This window comes from Panthera onca, chromosome B3 (assembly GCF_046562875.1).
Source record: "Panthera onca isolate mPanOnc1 chromosome B3, mPanOnc1 haplotype 2, whole genome shotgun sequence".
NCBI lineage: Eukaryota > Metazoa > Chordata > Mammalia > Carnivora > Felidae > Panthera > Panthera onca.
The window spans coordinates 122,477,339-122,496,659 of NC_138344.1; the positions used below are offsets into that span (position 1 = coordinate 122,477,339).

At 41.6% G+C, this 19,321-nt stretch overlaps 1 protein-coding gene across 14 annotated transcripts in view; it reads left to right on the plus strand.

The window, feature by feature from the left end:
• The window catches only part of NRXN3 (neurexin 3), a 1,572,196-nt gene that overhangs the window by 431,819 nt on the left and 1,121,056 nt on the right, over positions 1-19,321 (plus strand). The window lies entirely within an intron of this gene.

A 19,321-nucleotide genomic window follows, 5' to 3' on the forward strand; every position in this document is an offset into this window, starting at 1 on the left:
CAAGAGCATAGAGAAATGGCTTTGGTAGATACCATTTTCTACACTAGCACAAATGCCCCTCGCCACACAGCTAGGGAAATAATAAGGATATGTATGATTGGAAAAGGAGGTTTGTGGTGATAGGGCTGGGCACCCAGTGGACACATAATGAATCCTTGATTATTGTGCTCTCTCCTTGGCTTGCAGCCCAACATAGGATTTTCTCTGGGCTGTGGTTGCAAGCTGACACCTGCAGATTTGTTTGTTCTCATATGGAGCTGAATAGTCAAAATGCTTTCTCCACCTCAAGGTGGAGGGCAAGCACTGTGCAGAGTCACAATTGGCAGCTGCTAGGCAATATAATTTGAGGGACTCCGTGGAGTACCCCCAACCAAAAAAAAATAGTCCTTCTCTTGCTTGAAATTTCACAATTATGGCTTGATTCCACTGGGCTGAGAGATGCCTCCCCCTTAAAGAAGTGCAACTCTTCTCACAAGGGGAGGTAACTCTTATGTCCCTCACATAATAAAATGATCTTTGGTGCTTGTTACACACTTGAGGTAGAATAAAGGATGTGGGTGGAGGAGGAGATGGAAGAGGTCCATAGAACAGTTTTGCTTAGAGCTGACCTGGTAAGAGGAGAATAGCATATCTACTGCACAGAGACAAGGCCTGAGTGCCAAATGCTACACACAGGGACATGCTTCCAATTGCCATCTGTTTCCAAGAGGAGGCTGAAACAGCTTTTCCAGAAGAGAGTTGAGGAAGGGTCACTGGACATCAGGGGGCTGTTGGGCTTCCTGCAGCGCATCAGGGAAGGGGTTAACCAGTGTAGGGTAGCCACGGTTCTGATGACTGGAGGAGCACAGGAAGCACACAGTAGGTGAGATTTCATAGAAAGGTCAGTGTCAGCAGGGACTATCTCTGTTTTCTCATGTCATCCTCCAAGGAACAGGGAGGAAGTCTAGGAGGGCAGAATTGGAGAGCAGCAAACTGACAACCTGGAGGAGATTCCCTTGCCTGGGAGTTAGTGATGGTATTGGAGCCCTGGCTTTGCATCTAACAAGCTCTGTAACCCAGTGCAAGTCTCAGGACCTCTTTGGCTTCCAGTTCTTTATCTGTAAAATGAAGGCATTTGACTAAAGAGACCCACAAGTTTCTTCTGGTTATGAAGAATATAAATTAGAAAAAAATTGTACCTGCATTTCAAAGAAAAGCATGAGGGATTATTTTTTTCTTACTCAAGATCTATCAGTGATGGAATATGGGTCAAGTCATTCAAAGGACTTGCCTTTTTCCTGCCCCACCACCTCCAAAGGATATTGATCTCAGTAAGATGTCAGTCAGCACCCTGTTTTGTTAAGGGAGGTTAGCATTGGATTCTTCTTCTTCTTTCTTCTTTCTTCCCTCTTCTTCTTCTTTTTTAAATTTAGTTTGTCTTGATACAAGACCAGGGATGCTAATATCCCATGCCAAAGGAAGGTCACTGACAACATCTTTGCCCTCTCCGGTGAGCCAGTCACCTCTTGGACTTAGCCTGGATTACCTGCATCTGGGAAGGACTTGGACAAAGTAGTCCCTACACAAAGGAACTGAAAGGGAGCCTTTCTCACCTCTAGACTATGAGGACACAGGTTAATTCTTCCATAGGAAATAAAGGAGAAGTGATGCTTGACCATCAGCCATAGCTTTAGAACTTCCCCAAGCCTGAATCCCTGGGAGGCTGAAGTGGAGTTTGAGGCTTCAGATGAGGCGTCAGAAGACCCATCTTGCTCCATGTGTGCATGAGGCTTTTGGACGCTGATGTGGGAACCATGAGGTTACCGGGTGAGGCAGTCCGGGACAGTGGTGAAGAGTGAAGGCTTTGGAGTCATCCAAACCTGGTTGTGAGCCCTAACGCTGCTTCTTACCAACTGAGCCACCATGGACAGATAAAAAAAAGCCTCAACCCTCACATCTGTAGAACAGAGACTGTTACAGAGCTCACCTCTCAGGGTTGTGATAGTTCGTGAGATGTCCAAGCAAGGAGGTGAGCGTGGTGCATGACACGGGGCCAACCATCCACAGAATGGGTTGTTGCCATTGTTATTCAATAGTACGGCCCTGTGGCCAGTGAACAGCATCCTATAAAGGAGCAAACCATTTAGAGTAACTGAATTTAAGGAACCATTTAGAACTCTGAGAAAAGGAACTTGACATGCGGCAATACTCAATTCTTCTCAAACTTATCTCCTTTTATGTAGCTTGTTAAGTAATGATGAGTTCTAACTAGAGTATGTAGCTCTCCTTCATCTCTCTCTAACCACTGAGCCCCAACTGTGTCTGATAAAGCACCTGTATGTGTACAGTTCATTTCATATTCAACACAGACTGGGAAATGAAACCTGTCTTTCACAGATCTGCAGAAAACAGTCATCATGGGCGCTTCTTAGACTGTCCAGGGAGTTAAAGCACTAGGTCATTATTTTTTTCCCTTCAAAAAAAATACCAAAACTTTATTATTATTTTTGTCAAATATCAAAACTTAAAAAAATTTCTTTTTTTGCCTTTAAACATGTATATTTGTTTATAATCTGATAGCAGAACACTGAGAATGCTCTCACCTCTCTGTGGATGGATGTGTAACCATCTCCCCAAATATAGTTTGTGCCAATATCAAAGTTATCCACGTATTTCAGATGAGAAAGGGACCCAGCTTGCTCCATGGGGATGACATAAAGGAATGCCATTATGGGCTCTTCAGAGGGCAGTCCCCACCCACAGAGGGCCTGGAGGAGTAGGTATGAGGCTGTTGCCAGGTGGTTGGCTCATCTGTGTCGTGGAGACAAGGAGCTTCTCCTTCAGAGAGCACCTGAGGTTGAGAGCATCCGTACCTCTTGGAATGCTTGTCAGTGCTTATGGAGAGTGGAGAGGCATTTTATGTATCAGAAGCTATAGCTTCTCCTCCTTTTCTTGTCCTCTTTATTTTCTCTCACCAGCATGGTATTAACAGCTTTTCTAGGCCTTCTGCAGCTTTCAGGAAGAGAAATCAAGAGGATTGGGAGAATCCAATCCTCTTGTGCTTATTCTCTTCACCGTCTTGGTTTGTCTTTTGTTTCTTCTCCTTTTTCCTTCTTTTCAACAATTTCTGTGTTGCTGTTCTGCGTGAGGCTAGAGTCTCTTTTTCCCTCCTCCCTCCTTTTTTACTGCTTTTAATTGTTTTGGTGCTTTTTGTTTTTCCCTGACTTGAGCACAGTGAGAAAGGTCAGCTGTCAGCACAGGGCTGTATGCTGCTGATAAAGCCTCCAGGAGACTGCATTGGAGTCATTAAGCAGCATTCCCTCCCTGAAGTCAGAGTCTCCAGTGCTTCAGAGGGGAGAGAAAAAGAAGCTCAAAGAGTAGAAAAGGCAACCCATCCCAAGTGAGTGGCTTAGCCACACGAGCACTGAGAAGCATACTACTTACCCGGAGCCCTTCTCCAGGGGCAGAAGCTATTGAGTGCCAGCTCTGGTGACCCTGGGACATTGATAAGACACATATGCAGGCGAAAAATGGACCCTCAACTGGGAATTAGGCATTCAGCATCCCGGAGGCCACACTTCTGAAATTGTCCCTTTAGTTATTGGATTCCTGTATCTGCCCCAGAATTATTTTGCAACTAACTCACTTATATAAAAATAGGAAAACCTCTGTTCTGGTCTTGGCTCTGTTGCTAATTCCTTTAGTAAAACTATGCTAGGCTTGTAAAAAGAAGTAGAAAATATGATTTTAAAAGTACCTCCCATTGCTAGCTGAATTTCACTTTTCTCTGCCTGCAAAGTAGAAGTGAGGAGCATGTCTCCTCTTGGACGCCGATGTGAAAACCAGCTAATTCCTTTTTTTATAAGTGTCTTGAGGTGAACCCAAGATCAAAGTTCTTGGAACTCCTCCATATTGCCTATCTATCAGGAAATTCATGATGTAATACTGCAGAGCTTGAAAGGAAATGGTGGATATCTTCTGGAATGGAAAAAAAAAAAGCAAATTATAGGATAATAATAGCATCAAGTTGTAGAATTCTTTATGTGCTATCAAAGTCTGTTTACACTTCACAGTGACCTAGTTTAAGGATAAAACCCTACCTACCTCAGCATACTTTAGAAATGTGACATGCTAAAATCTGATGGAACTCTTCCTGTTTTCACTATCAACCTACTAAATTATTAGTGTTCTCAAAACACGTTTGCTAAATGGATGAATGAATGAATGAATGAGTAACTTAAAGGCTTTAAATAACATAGTCAATCAGCTGTGCCAAGCACAGTAGTGGTTGCATACAAGGAGGAGTTGGGGTAGATATTGCTGGCCATGAAGAGTGTGTAATTAGATTATACTGGTACTGCTGTCTTGCCATAGAAAAGGGAACCAGGGGTGCCTGGGTGACTCAGTTTACCATCCGACTTCAGCTCAGGTCATGATCTCACAGTTCGCGAGTTCAAGCCCTGCGTTAGGCTCTGTGCTCATAGCTCACAGCCTGGAGCCTTCTTCAGGTCCTGTGTCTCTCTCTCTGCTCCTCCTCCACTCAAGCTGTGTCTCTCTCTTTCTCAAAAATAAACATAAAAATGTTACAAAGAATTAAAAAAAGAAAAGGGAACCAAAGGATAATGACTAGAGCATAGCTAACTTGAGAGTCATCGAAGAAGGTTCCTGTCTAGACCAGCCACCACAGAACCCCTAGAAGGTCACACTGTGGTTGCTTAGCTCCTGATCTGCATTTCATACAAAACCTAACCCTTACTGCATTGGGAGGAGCAATGAGATTGAAGTTAGACCCAAGTCCAGCCTTGTTCTAAATTCCCTCATTGTCAATTATTATTATTCTAATTGGGTAGCCTTGAAACCCGGAATATCAGCTTTCCTGTTTGATAATTCAGGTAATGATACCTAAATAGGTTATTGTGAGGATTATATGAAATATCTGCATAATACTAAACCAGAGCTAAAGCCCATGATGAGCAGTAAGCTTCAAAAATGGTAGCTGGTGGGGCGCCTGGGTGGCTCAGTCGAATGACTGTCCAACTCTTGATTTCAGCTCAGGTACTGATTCCATGGTCTTGGAATCAAGCCCTGTGTTCTCTCAGCATGGAGCCTATTTAAGATTCTCTGTCTCCCTCTCTCTACCCCTCTCCCCTGCTTGTGTGTGCTCTATCTGTAAAATAATGGTTAAAAGGTAGATAGCAGCATTATCATAACCCCCATCTCAGGAACTGTGGGCATTTCATGGTAATAAAACAATAGTGATAGTGCCTATTCCATAAGGTCACTGTAGGATTGAAAAAACAGTATACTTGTAAAGGGCTTCTGTCTGTGCCAGGCACATAGTAGAGGAACACTAAGTACTAGCTTCTTTCCTTCTCCTTTCTTTTATGAGGTCTTCTTACTTTTCTACTTCAGTTGAGGGCAGCAGGGCACGATTGCTCTTTTGTAAAGTGGTGCTCCAAAGGCCCCAGCAGGTGGGTACTAGTAGGTAGTTGGGATGTGGGTAGTGGGGTAGCAGGGAGGGAAAGAAAGAATGAACAGTGCTCAAGGGATGAAATACCATTTTATGTCAAATGTATGTTCACCAGAGGCTGCAGTTCTGAAGTTTTTATAAAGTTTCTGCCTGCTCCTGAAGTTATTCTAATAATTTTCAAGGGAACACCAGTGTTTGCATAAATCATCCCATACAACTCAATTAGTTACTTATAATACAAGGATACCTCTGATCCCAAATTCAAACAACTGGAAAGTAAAAGCTGTTTATGCATGATGGCATACAGTGGTAATTCATGATGAGCTAGGTGGCTCTAAGATACCATGAAATCTCAGAGAGCCTCTGAATCCTCAAAGTGGGTTTTGGTTGTTCTTAGATTGAGTTTAAAGTTCATAAAAAGTAATAAACTATAGCAACAAATACCTTACTTATAATGTTAATGTGATTATTCTTTAAAAACCAGAATGTCAGGTTTGAAATGGTCAAAAATTCACAACTAACAAAAGCATCCAATTAATTCAAGCCCCTTTCTTTGTCAATGATTCTTGATAATTGAGAGTTTTATTTGATCTGCCTAATCTTTTTTTTTTTTTTTTTTGGTACCTTCTGACATGTGACCCATGTAGGGAAAACCATCCTGTTTTTCCAAAGATTGTTCCCATTTTAGCACAGGGAATCCCATGTCCTGGGAAACTTCTCAGTCCCAGCAAATGGGAATGCTTGGCTACTCTGTTTGAAGCTCCTGGTAAACCCCTTTTTGGGAGGGTGCTGTGTTTTGGTAAACTTACCTGACTGAGAACATACAAAGAAAAGATTCTCTGGTTCAGTGGTTCTTCAGACTTTTGGATTTTGTTGACATCCAAACTTTTTACAGAGAAGGGAAGGAACACAGTAGTGGTGACTACTTTTTATTTGGCAATTAATGACATTAACACATTTCATCTGTCTTCACTGTCATTTTATAAAAGACAGGAAACTCAAAAACCAAAAAAAGTAGAAAGAGGTAGAATGAGAATCCCATGCTCTCAATGCCTAGTGCAGCACTGAGTAGGTCCTGCATAAATATTTGTTGCATGAATGGTGAGTAAATTTAGTTTTTATTAAAAAAATGTAATAGAATGTCCATATTTTTCTGATTGTACCATGGATTGTTGAAAATTTTACTTGAGACCAATGTTTGGGAACCAGTGTTTGAATCCAAGTCTGTGGACTGTTGGGTTTTTTGATGGTAATTTTTCATTGTGAATTATGGTAATGGCATTCTGATGTCTCAGTCACATGTTCATTAGTTGGGATAGTCAGTCTCTCACCATATGGTGACTCCTGAAGAAGGATAAGACTGTTTCTGGCCCTTTAAATCAGAGAATGGGATTTGGTCCACTTCCTCTTAGACTTCAATTGCTACCATATTGAAATGTATCTTTATTGACATCTTCATGGGGGTCTCACCACATCTGGCAGGAATGAGCTACCAGTCTCCTTTATGTTTTTAACTCTTGGACAGTGTTTTAATGTACCCTGATTTACTTTTCTTTGTTCTGATTCAGTCACCTAGCTAGTATGATGAGAAACCTTGACCAACTGGTATTATGTATGTATATCCTAATTTCTGTAAGTCTGGGATCCTCTATGCAGCATCTTCATATCACAGTTGGGATATCCAAATCATTCATTATTTTATCATAACCCTTGGATAAAAAATTGCCACTGATAAATATTAACTAGTATTGCCGGAGAAGGTTAGGATTTTGGTTTTATTGACATTGGAACTGTAAATATCCATTCTAATTGTTTATGTTTTGAGAGAGAGGGAGAGAAAGAGAGAGCAAGCTGGGGAGGGGCAGAGAGAGAGGGAGAAGGAAGTCTCAAGCAGGCTTCATGCTGTCAGTGCAGAGCCTGACACAGAGTCAGACACTTAACTGACCGAGCCGTCCAGGGGCCCCTGTAAATATCCATTGTAAATGACTATACAAAGTACAAATGAGTGTCTATTTCAGAGTCTTACAATTCCTGTTTTTTGTGTTCTTTTTGATCATAAGTCAACTAACCTTTTTCTCTTCTGCAAGCCCTGAGCATATTTCTGACTATAACTTCTGCTATCATAAGCTGGAGTCCAGCTGTGTGGCCCTGGAGCTTCAGTGAGCTTGTTGGGGGTGATGCAACATCTGTAAATGGTTTGTGAATCATTCTGACTCAAAAAGAGGATTTCCATTTTAGATTCATTGCGTCAAAAGTGGATTTCCTTATTTATGCTCTCATAATTGAGTGGTTTTTGTTTTTAGCACTTGTGTATTTCCAGTGTTGGAAATGTGCAGAATTCCTACAGTTTTCTTTAGTGCTCTTAGGATCTGTATTTGTGTCCCAAAGTGTGTGGTTAATTCATCTCACTGTTTGCTTTGTTGGGCAGAGAGAGGTTCCTATAGAAGCTGTCAAAGGGTGCTTTACAAAATTAGATAGTGTACATGAAAGTGGCTTGGAAAATGTGACATGCATGCTATGCAAATGGGTTTGTTTTGTTTTTAAAGAGATGAGTAGTTCACCTCCCACAGGAATACTATTGACAAAGGTCTTTGCAAAGATATGCAGCCCTCAGCAGGAGGCAGCATGACCTGGGGGACAGCATATAGTGTTTGGAAGTTGACCTTAGCTTGTATTTTGAATCTGCTTCTTATTAGCTGTGGTAGTGTACAGGTATATCCCTTGTGAACCTCCGCTCTGTCATCTGTAACGTGAGGCTGGTAAAACTTTATTTCACAGGGCTTTTGTGAAATACCAAGTATTCCAGTAGAAAAGCTCCTCTTTCAGGTGACACATGAACACAGATATGTTATCTATTTATATTAATATTAATTATTAATTAATTAATATTACATGGGTTCTCATGGTAAGTGTTTTGAACTCGTATATCTGAAGTCATCAAAATAAGTCTTGGTTAATTTTTGTCAAATACTATGTATATAGTATTGGGACTCTCTATAAGAGCCTGGAACATAATAATAGGTTTAATAAATGTTAATTTCCTGTCCTTTGTACACTATGGCAACAAAAAGTCTTCTACCTCTAAAAAAGAAGAAGTAGAAGAAATGATGATAATGAAGTAAGCACTTTATTGTAGTTTTATGCATACTATTGGTACTATAACTGAGTTTGCAGTCACTAAAGATTTTCTCCTTTATTTAGGCTTCTTAGATCAGGTCACTTGATTTTTAAGTCTGCCTGCATTTTATTTATTTATTTTTTAATTTTATTTTTTTTTTTTTTAATTTTTTTTTTAACGTTTATTTATTTTTGAGACAGAGAGAGGCAGAGCATGAATGGGGGAGGGGCAGAGAGAGAGGGAGACACAGAATCGGAAGCAGGCTCCAGGCTCTGAGCCATCAGCCCAGAGCCCGACGCGGGGCTCGAACTCACGGACCGTGAGATCGTGACCTGAGCTGAAGTCGGAGGCTTAACCGACTGAGCCACCCAGGCGCCCCTGTCTGCCTGCATTTTAGAGAGTTTACCCTCCCCACCCCCTTTCAACATACCCCATCTTCATCAACCCCTGGGTTCAAATACTTTCATTTAATTACTTTAGACCCAGGGCATTGTCACTCTCTTCTTGGGAGCCCTGGAATGGGACAGTTTTAATTTTTGTCAGTATCCACCCTCATCTCCTCCACTGCCATGGTCATTTTCTTCAGAGGAAAAGGAGATGCACACCTAGCTATAAAAGAAGACACGGTGTAGGTTTCTAGGATTTGTGCATCCACATTGGCAAAGTTCCCCGGTTTGTGTCTCTGAACAGGGTTTTAATCACCTGGGCTGTAGTGCTCAGTGCTGAAAGCTTTAAGAAGTACTGCAGAAATGGTAGATTAGCCGCGTTTAACAAAATAGAAAGTTTTCATTGTGTCATAAAAAGCCTTATTGATCTTGTCCAGGCATTGACTCCAAGGCCTTTTAACAAGCCACTCTGTCTAGACTTGTAGGCTAGAGCCACAGTGCTAACAAAGGAGGAACGGAGCTGCCTGCTTCAGGGGGAGGCCAAAGGCATGGGCACAGATTCAGGTTTCTCAGTGGGGATTTTCTTAAAGAGCTGGGACGATTGTATTCTGCTGTGGGGAAAAAAGGGTTGGGAGGCTTGTGTAGATAGATTTGTGACATACCCTGGACTCCCCTGGGTTGAGTCTCCGCACATGCTGTTAAGTGCTCCCTCAGTAACAAATGCAGGTTTTCTCAGCTCCTCCCTTGGCTTCTGTCAGCATCTCCTCCTGGCTGAGCAGTGGGTCTCCAGGAGTGGGGGAGGCGACAAGGAGGCAGGAGAACTGGTGACATTGGAGTTGCTGTGATCAGTTCAACTGCATTTCAGTTCAATTCCACAAGTCTTTAGTTGACACGTTCGGGGATACATGGGAGATTTCAAAAAGGCATGAAAAACTGGTGCTCACAGGATAGGATTGAGGAGTTGACATCAATGTGTAAAATAAACAAGGAATCACTCACAATTTATTGGGTCATTAGGTATTTCACCAGGATCATCTGCCGAGATTTAACTTTCCTTTAAAAAATGTATGAAATATTTCAAACGTAGTCCCTATAGTAGAGGATATTATAAATGTTGGTTTAGCTATTCCCCAGCTTGAACAAATCTTAATGTTTTGCCTTTTTTTTTTTTTTTTTTTTTTTTTGCTTTACACTCTTTTTATAAAGACTTAGTCCTATTTGAGTACCTCTGTGGTTCGGTGCCATTTCTTCTCTGCCTCCCCAGAAGTAAACACTAACTGAAATTGGTGTATAGATTGCTTCTGTGTTTTTCTATTCTTGTTATAAATGTATAGAGCTGTAATATATAATGGTTAGTGATTGTGTGTGTGTGTGTGTGTGTGTGTGTGTGTATGTGTAAATTAGTGGAGGCAAAGTTTATTGGCCACCCTCAATTTATGTTCATTATTCTCTATATATTCTGGGCCAAGTGGAGGAGATAACAAAAGTAAAAACCTTTAACACATTATGCTTCCCTGTTGATCATCACCATGAAGCTTGGCAGTCTCTAGATCTCTTCTTCTTTTAGGATCAGGATCCACTCGAGCTCCTGAAATATCTGTAGGAAGTTTCACATAATACTGAAAAGTCCTATTTTCTCTGGATACTTAAAGGTGGATAGTTCTACCACCAAGATGATTTAGATACAGACTTACTGAGGTTGCAGGTCAGTTAGAGCATCTTCCAAGGTTTCTTCTGATGCTATGGTGATGATTTGTTATGGAGGATTCTTTACTTGTTTTCATCTTGGATGAAAGAGATTCGGTAGAAATAAATATTTTAGAAGTCCATATGGATTTAAAAATCCACATTGATTGCTTCTATATATCTTAATATCTGTGGGTTTTCCCAATTTCTGTGAACCTTTCACAACTTTTAGATTCCTTTCTGAACAGTATATGTGGATACAGTGAGTATCTAATTTAGGTAGCCATTAGGTCAGTATAGGTGCCAGTGTTAAAAAAAATCATTTCAGGTGATCTGCTTCTTGCTCTAGAATCAGAGGGGATATTTCTCATTGTAATCAATTCTATTTGTATCAGAACTACAGTCTTCCATCGTCTCTTCTCCAGCTTTTGTCCCTAGTAACTTTTTTTGCCCTCATCAGGTCCATGATTTATAGTATCACAGAGACATTTGGTACTCCAGTGCAATTGCCTTACTTACTGTGTAGCTTTGAAAAAGAAGCAGGTTAAAAAGAAAACATAAGTGTTCAGATTATTCTTTTTGGACTGGTCCAAGGGTGAAAGGGGATATGTAGATTTGGAAGTGCATGTAATTTCTGTAATTTTTTTAAATCCAAATCCATCAAATCTCAATCTAAAACTTATCTCCAGGAGAGCAACCATAGTTAAATTCTTCTCCATTATAATCACCCATATCCTCCACGTAACTTCAAGAAATGTATGTTAGTAAACACTGTGTCACAGAGCTGGCTTTAATATTATTGCTATAATTGATATATTTACTTGTCATTGACCTCATGTAGTTCTTAGTTCCAAATGTGCCTATTATCTTCCCAAAGTGAAAGCAATCCAAGGACTGGTTGTCTGAGGTCACAACCATGACATTCTGAATCAGTTGAGGAACAGATATAAGAGTCAAATTGGTGGTCAGGTCAAGGATCTAAATATCAGTTCTGTTGTTGGTAGAGCTGTGTTAAAGAATGTGGCTTTGATCTGTGGTCAAATTGGGCTTCCTTGTGATTCTCCCCCTGAGTTAAACTCAACTACTCAGCCCTAGGGAGAAGAGCTAGAGAACCAGACATTCTTCTACAGGGACAGAGTCCACTCTGATAGGTTTGCTGCATGGGAGAATTTAGAGGAAAACTCTGTCATAGTAGGAAGGGCAGATATGAAGGATAAAGAGAGAGACTGTTCACATGGGAATAGTGACCACCTAATTAAGAAATGTGGACCTATGAGTGTCAGACTCTTACTTAGTCACCAACCAGATGAACCACTCCTCTCATTGGAGGAAACAAATGAGTAAAGGAGAGAAGGTCCAAGTGTTACTCTAAAACTGTTCTGTTCCAGAGAAAGGGGAGGAAATGTTCTTGTGGAGTTGTGGGGACAAGGAAATGCAGTTCCCTTTATAAGATAGAGTGTGTTGTTTGTGTTCAATGCCTGTTTGACCCACAATTAAAATGAAAAGCCTGTAGTGAAAGAAACATGATTACCATTTGACTTCTATAGATCAGGTGGTTAAGTGAAAATAATTTATTACATAAATTATTATAAGTGGGTAGGCAGGCATATGCAGCAGAATTGCCTCAGGTCATGGTTTCATAGCAATATCTATTCTACCTTGTCTTCTGGATCCTTCCTTACCGTTCCAGCAATTTGCCCACCCACTGAACCCCTAATACAAGATAAGCACAATTGTGCCACTCACCAGCTGAAGTTTTCCTCTCCTCTATTGATTCTCCAACTCTAGTGCCTCAAGATATGGCAAAGAAGATGTGCCCATTACTCTGCCCCTTACACATTGAACTTCTCACCATTCCCTGAACACTCTGTGCTTTTCTAATGACTATGCCACTGAAGATGCTCTTTCTTGTAACTAGAATTCCATCCTATATTGTGTGGTGAACTCTTACTTATACTTCAAGACACGGCTTATGTTTGACCTCCTGTGTGGCAACTTCCCCAACACCCAGGGTCAATTATTCCTTCTTCAGTGTGTCTGTGTCACCTATTAAACATTTGCTACGCTAAATTGTAATTATTTGAGTGTGTATTCTTACCACCACCACTTCCGCCACAAACACCTTGCCTCTGGGAACTGGGTCGTGGACTTTATCTGATTGGTATTTCACAGCAATTCCATGAAATACGTACTCTGGCTATTCCCATTTTGTAGATTAGGAAACTGAGGGTTAGATAATAAGGGCTAAGTAATCAACTAAGGTTCCATAGAATTAGGTAAATGCCAGAGCTGGCTGTCCAACCCAGGTCTGTCCAAATCAAAGACTTCCATCATTACGCTCCATGTCATTAGGTCCAAAGTCCCACTATACCCTGTGCTACAGGAGGGTCCCCTGTTTAGTGTGAGTCTAGGTCAGGGTCTGGCACTTAGTAGGCACTTGAGTTGTAGCTTTACATCTGCTTATCTTCAGTAAAGTGTTAGCTAATTATTCCTGTTCACAGGGTTGCCATGCGGCTTAAGTTCATTCAGTACTGGGCACATCACCTGGTGCATAGTAGGCACCTGAAAATCCTTGGTCTTTAAATGAATGAACAGAAAATTTAACTTTTATTATAATGCAATCGAGAGAAATGCAGTCTTCAGGATGCCATTAGCTTTCTAGTGATTTCAGTGAAGCGTGATTTTCCAGGCCATTCTTTTGTGGACTTCCCTCGCCAGGATGCTAGCTGTTTATTTTCCAAGTGACAACTTGATTTACTATTTTCCTTCTCATCACTTTCAAGAAGCATCTGCAGGCTAGTGAGTGACCCAGGCAGCGTGGAAAAGTCCATTTATTTCTCTGCTGCATCTTTCCTACAGAGTCTGAGGATAAGGGTTGGAAATGGCTCCAGGAGGTCAGATTTCCTCTGTGTGTGTGTGTGTGTGTGTGTGTGTGTGTGTGTGTGTGTGTGTGTGTGTGTGTATGTATGTGTGTGTGTGTTTTAGTTCGGGATTGCTCATAGCAACACAATTTGCTCTCTGCTGGTACACTCTGCTTTTAAAATACCTGTATGATGGGATGTGGCAGGTAAAGGATTCATCGTTTCCCCTTGGGGGATAGTTCTGCAGTTTGATCTATCTGAATGCTTTGTTTGGCCCTAAAATACATTGTAAGGGAAAGGGGACAGCAAGAACAGGGAGGGCACTCACTTGTACAGTCTTTTGCCTTTCTTACTCAATCAGTGTGTTCCTCTTCTGATTCTAGCAGGAAGTGGCATTAGGAATACACTCTAGTAAAAAGGATTTCTGCTTTTCCCTAATTTTTACAAATATGATAATCTCACAGCCCATCTATTAACTGGGGGGGGGGGGTCTGCCCACAGCTTCCTTAGAGGTGGGAGTTCTTGTTCTGGAAGTTGGATTCTTAGCAGGTTTCATGGAAAGGGAATAGAATTGTGTAAGAACAAACTCACCTTTGCCTTATAATTGTTCCTTTGCCAGCAAACTACCCCAATTGCCACGTTAGCTCAAGACACCTTTTGGGATTGAGTGGATAATATGCAGCGTCCCTAGGAGTGAGCAGAGCGATTAAGCAATTGTGGATTTCTTTGTAAGTTCATTTCTGCCTTGTGTACCCCCTGCTCTTTCATCACCATCACTGTGTCTTTGCCCAGGAAGCAGTGGCCAGAAGAACTGAGTGATGTATCACTTTACAGCTTGAGAACCTGGAGCCTCTCACTGCACCTGCACCACTGGAGGACAGACACTGCCATCATCCCTGCTGAGTCTGTGCATCAGGGGAAAGGCATCAGCATGCTGGCCCCAGGACCACAGGCCATCCCGTTGTCTGGTGGGGAGGGTAGCAGCAGCCTTTGTATTTTTGTGCCTCGTGAGTTTCAGGGCCAGTCCAGGATAACATAACAAGGGTTATCTTTTCATCTTGCAGACTAAAGTACTGCACTGCAGCATGGAGGCCAGCTGAAGGACAAAGGACTCAGAGACGAGAGCAGTTTTGCCCAGGTCTCTGAGGTGCATCCTCAGGAAGCTGGTTCCCACTCCCTTTCTTCGAACACTGCAGGTGTTCTGCTCAGGGCCAGTGGTTACAGCCACTCCAGAGGGCTTAGCATTTTAATAGGCTCTTCCAAGTGGTGTCTGAAAATTCCATTTCCAAGCGCCTCTGATGGAGGCGAAGAGTATGGGCTTCCCAGTTTGACTTTCTCCAGCCTGCTACTAGAGACTTTTGGGCTAAAGGCAGCCTCACTCTGTTCCTCTTCTTGGGCTCCTGCTGTGTGAGTGGGCTCTTACAGTCATTGTCCATGGTTTCTCCTTTTGACACATTGAACTTCATTCAGTTGTAGGAGCAGAAGTGGGGTTCTAGGCATCTGTTCCTCTGAGAGTTTGAGTTCCTGGCCAAATGGTGATATGATGTCATAGCAAAAGCATTGGAATGAGAATCAGAGGACAAAGGATTTGGAACCAGCCTAAATGCTTCTTAGTGCCCTGGATAACCCATCTAAACTATGTGCTTCTAGTTCCTCACACTGGCATAATCATAGCAAGGTGACCTCTTAGAGTGTTGAGAGACCACAAATAACAAGAAAGCAATTGGAAATATAGGACATTTACACAACTGTGAACATGTATTTGCAGATGGGCCTAGAACCCTCCTTTACCCATGCCTGACATGTTCTCGCTTGAGCCCTTTCATGTCTGACGTCGTATCATTGTTCCTCAATATTTACCTCCCGTCCTTGGTGTTCCGTGGCTCATTTGGATCGTAAATGTCCAAACTCTGGCTTCTTCTCATGGTCGGTGATTTGCTAGTACCTCTGCCTTTGCCACTACCTGAGAGCCTTTTGCTTGCATTCTTGCCCAGTGCAAGGCAAACCTTACTTGTGGATGGTGTCAACATCCAAGTTGAACTAGTCCCAGGCACCCTCAGAAAAGCAGTTCAAATGTGTTCTCATCTTTTAACTGGGCTCTCTGCCTTCAGTTCCCTCTTCTTTTCAGTTCACATTCAACCCAATATGAGTTGACTTGCAAAATATTTTTGTAAAAGATTATGTGTTCTTTTAAAAACACATGGGACCCTCCATCCTTTCAGTAAAATTGTGCAATGGCTCCTCATAACCTTCAGAATAAAGCCTGGATTTCTTGATCTCAAAGCCTGAGACACCAAGCTATCAGAAAGCACAGACCCAATTAAACAGTGATATGCATTTCTCCACACTTATTAGATTGCATAGTAAAAACATATTACACTGAATATTTTAATCTCTTTTGCAGTTTCTCAGAGAAATAGAGATATTACTATATAAATCACTGGTTGGGCGTTTTTTTTTTGGTGGGGAGAGAGTGGAAAATAGAATTGAATAAATGCTTGTTAATGCTATTTATATATAATAGTTGGATTAACAAGCCTTTTGAAAGATCAGTACTTTACATATCTTATACAAACTGATTTAAAATCTTGGGTTATACATATCTAGATTGCATCTAGTATTTAATCATTTGGACATTTACAAATAATGGGTAAACGATTTGTTGTTATACAGAGTTGAGCTCTGCTTTCCATGCAGTGAGAATAACATTTTTATTTTAACACTTATGCAATTGATTATAAACTTTGGGGTGATATAATTTAAGTGGATCTAAACAGTCCATTAGCCATGTCAGTGCATGCCCTCTTGCCAAGCTGTAGCTTTATGCTAAGCTGTTGTGTACTCTGTTACATAATCCCCTGCCTTTGTTTTCTCTACCTATTTAGTTTGAATACATACAAGGTGACTGCAATGTCTCTTCAACCTCCTTCTCTGTGTAAACACTAAGTATAGAAGCAGATTTGGGGCAATATTACATTTTTCTAATGGAGAGTTTGGAGAATTGAATGGGCTTAGAAATGTGCTTGTCACTATTTAGTTTTGTGCCTTTTAGTTATGTTCACTGTCAATTCAGTATGGTTTTCAAGGTGGTAAGACAGTGCTTAAGCTTTGGCTACCAGAGGGAAATTAAGACAGATTGGAATCTTAGGAGAAAATCAGTTGCAGGAGTATGCAAAGGAACATTTTTTTTTCAAGGTCCTCACTCTCCTTCCATGGCCCTCATTTGCTCCTTTGAAAACAGGGTCATGCACTGCCAGTGAGTCTCCTTCCCACACAGGAGGAAAGCATCCGGTACCTCAAAAATGTTACAATGTTGCTTATCTAGAATATGACTCAGAGAGTGGCTTTCCATTGTCCATTGTGTGTTGATATGTGGAGGAGATAACCAGCATCTGGGGTGATGCTCTTGGTAGCCTCTGCCAGCCCTAGGAAGAGGTGAATTTGGAGAAGTTACTGAATGAGGAGATTGGGACGGTTGTGAAGTGTTACAGCATTTTTGTTAGATACTTGCAAAGGAACCTGCTCGGCTACATAAAAATCTTCATTTGGCTGATTTGCATACAGATTAGCATAAATATGCATGTGATTTACATAGATGATTTCTCACGTTGGTTTTATTTCTTGTTTATTTATTGTGATATTCTCTTCTCTACAATGATGTCATTTTTCTTCTATGGCCTTCCACATAAAACAAGTCCTTTTGCTTTAAGCATGCCCAAATTCCAAGGGGGAAAGGGAAATACTAGTTTTGGTGAGCAACTGTGATTTACATGGGGTTGGGGGGAATAGGTTTCTGGCTCAATTTATCCAAGGTCTGGGATGGTTTGTAAATTAGTGCATGGTTCTGTGGAGTCATTTATGCCGTTTGGGTACTAGAGTAGGAACATGAGGTACATCCAGAGCTATGCGTAAAAGCATATTTAGAGAAAAGTCTAAATAGGCACTAGAAGTCCAGAGTAACACGGGCTGACTGTGGTCTTGGGTAACTCACTTATTCTTAGTTTTCAGTTTCTTCCTTGATAAAATAAGGGCATTAAATAAGGCAGGCTCTAAAATCCCTTATAAGCTCTAAAACTTATTTTTATATACTCCTTGGTTTAATTACATGTCAAATATTAAGCACCACATAGCACATCAAATGATATCCTGGTGCCTTAGTGTTCTCAGTCAAGCCTTTCCCCTTTGAGGGGTACTCAATGATTAACTTAAGCATCTTTTTAGAGGCACTCATTTCCTTGTTCATTTATCTCAGTTCGGTGGGCACATAAGGTAGAACTTAAATGTGTATAGAAGACACCCGTTAATATACCACATGTGGTGCCAAGGACAGGCATAGTAATTGGCTCCATGCACATTTGCATCCATAGGAGAAGAGTTTGGTGGTGATAACTGCATTTGATTTGCTGTCTTTTCCTCGAGACAGGCTTACCTCCTGGTGCACGAAACAAAGGCTCATCCAGTTGCATTTTAACAAAGCCGTTTCTTCAGAAATGAGAGGAGAGATCATGACAATAGACAGGGTGCTAGGGGGTTGGACAGATCTGTTTCAAACATACAGATGGTATCAAATTGCTGCTCCATGATTTTATTTTTTTGGCTCTGTTTGGTAAAATGCATTAGACATGGCTTATGTGCCAAGTAGTACTTGTTACTTATATGTGTGGAGGAGACATTGTGGTCATTTATAGGTGAACAGGTCTTCTTGCTTATACTAATGTGGTGGTGGTGTGTGTGTGTATGGGTGCATGCAAAAAGGAATATGCAGGTAGACACATCATTGAGATCCTCTGGAATACACAGGGCAAACCTGATCTTTAACTCTCTGGAGTATGAAGTTGGGGTTCATGTTTTAATGATGTCTTTTGATGCTATGATCAGTTTAATATAGTATGTAGTGGGTGGTCATCTCTCCCATATGATGACCTCAGCTCTTACCTCATGATGAGAATATGTTTATTTTACCTAAGTGACTTAGCAAGGGCTGCTTGTGATGGTTGGTAAGGAGCTAAGCTGAAGTAGAGTGGACTTTGGTTACTAAGGCTGAAGTGTGGTTCTAGAAGAGAAAATAGAATGTGCTCTACTTTATTTGGTAGCCCCCATTCTTGAACGTGAAACTGCATGTCCCACCTTTTCTTGCCCATTTCCTTTCATTAATGATGTGCTTTTGATAGGTTTTGGCCAACCCTGGGATGAAGTAGGCTTGGCAGAAGAACACAAGGAAGGCCATAGGGTGTGTGTTGAAATTGTAAATTACATCAACAAATAAAAATAAAACTTGTTTTATCCTCTTATCTTGACAAATATACCTTTGAAACTACGTGGTAAGCCAGGTGCACACTTAGAATTTTTGGATTCCTCAGCATTCTGCACTGGGAGTTGCTGGCACAGGGAGAACCAGCCCCTCTGGTTGTCAGCCTGTGGCCTGTCCCCCTCCTCTTTCTACCTTTGGCTCCTCCCTGTATCCACAAGGGCTCTCGTATAAATGTGCATGGATGCCCATGTGGCCAAGCTCTGCCCAAACCCCTGAAGAGGGTCCCCCATTCCTAGCCCTCAGATCTTAAGGTATGCACACCAGTGCATGATTTGCTATTGGAAAATGAGTCCAGGAAAGAGGCCTGCACAAGCCCTGGAAACAGGCCTTGGGCTCTCCGGGTAGGAAACTAGAGGATCCCAGTGTATGGCTCTGAAAGAGAGCGTGTGCTTCACTGGAATGCTGTCTTGGCCCTGTAGACCCCTAGTCCTATGGGGGAAAGATGTTCTCTAGGATGGTCCACCAAGGGCCATGTAAATCAGAGACCCCTGGAGCAGAGATCCCTTTGTG